This window comes from Myotis davidii, unplaced genomic scaffold (assembly GCF_000327345.1).
Source record: "Myotis davidii unplaced genomic scaffold, ASM32734v1 scaffold571, whole genome shotgun sequence".
Taxonomy (NCBI): domain Eukaryota; kingdom Metazoa; phylum Chordata; class Mammalia; order Chiroptera; family Vespertilionidae; genus Myotis; species Myotis davidii.
In genome coordinates this window covers 1,769,527-1,770,718 of record NW_006283136.1, presented here as the reverse complement: position 1 = coordinate 1,770,718, position 1,192 = coordinate 1,769,527, and the positions used below count along the sequence as shown (strand labels likewise).

Below are 1,192 nucleotides of genomic sequence, written 5' to 3'. Positions count from 1 at the left end.
AAGCAATTCTATTTTAATGGAGAGGTTTGGGAGAGAAAATGACTCAGAAGGAGGTAAAGCTAAGGAATCTTGGGTGGTTTGATTTTTGCTGACAAGTATTGAAACACTAGTTAAATAACTTTCCAACATAACAAAGGCTCTTGCCAAATGTTCCTGACAAACCAGAGGACACTTATTGTAATTAAAAATGAAAGATATTAATATTTAGGATTAGGAATTGTTCTCTGTGGTGCTTATTAACTTATATAATAAAGTCAATATCCTACCTTAAAATATGAAATTTGAATTAGACATTGAAAAGGCCATTTTAGTTACATATCATTTTGTTTAAAATTCTGTAATGAATTTTAGAGTTTTGGTCATTTATTTTGTAAGTTAGAGTTTTTATTTTATTTTTTTTTACTGTATCACTACAAATTTTATTCAGAAATTCATCTTTGTTTTCTCAAATTTTTTTTAAAATTCCCATTATGAATTGGTTTGGTCAATCAATTACAACACTTTCTAGCAGACATACGGTAAAAATGGCTTGGCTCAGAATCACCCATATCTCTCACTATCCCTTAACCACCTCCTGTAACGCTCCCATCCCCCACCACCTTTGCCGCAACCATGGTCTCTAGACCGAGAGCGACGCTCCTGGGACCTTGAGATGCTTCTTGCGCCGGTGCCCATATAGCTCCCACTGCAGCTCTCTGGAAATGTGCTTCGGTTGCATGAAGATGCAGAAGCTGCCTCTCCCATTTCATACTGGTGGCAACAGGCTTCCCAAAAGTCGGTCACGGGGGAAAGCTCGGCTGCCCCATCTAAGCAGCAGCTATTCAAGTCAATCACAGCTTTCTCTGCATCTTCTTCATGGCAAAACACCTTTCCAAGAGGTGATCTCCAAGATTATCACAGATATTCATCTCCACCTCTCCGTAATTCTCCATTTATGTGAAAACCTCCTCAAAAAACTCATCACCATAGCACAGTGCAAACCATCAGCAGACTGGTAAGAGTTTTGAGGGTTACGGTAAATGTTCAAGAGGGCAATGGTCTGGCTAAAGGTCGGTTTATTGTGCTACCAAGAGCATCTGTGTCCATGATGACATGCTCCAATTTTGAAATAAAATGAATAGTTGACTTTGTCTTTCTCAGTGCCGAAGATGGAGGCCACATACTCTGTCAGAGGCTGCTGACCGTTGAGTTT

The 1,192-nt window shown here is 39.3% G+C and overlaps 1 pseudogene; it reads right to left on the bottom strand.

Moving 5' to 3' along the window:
• LOC102762482 lies at nucleotides 1–1,192 on the bottom strand (annotated as a pseudogene).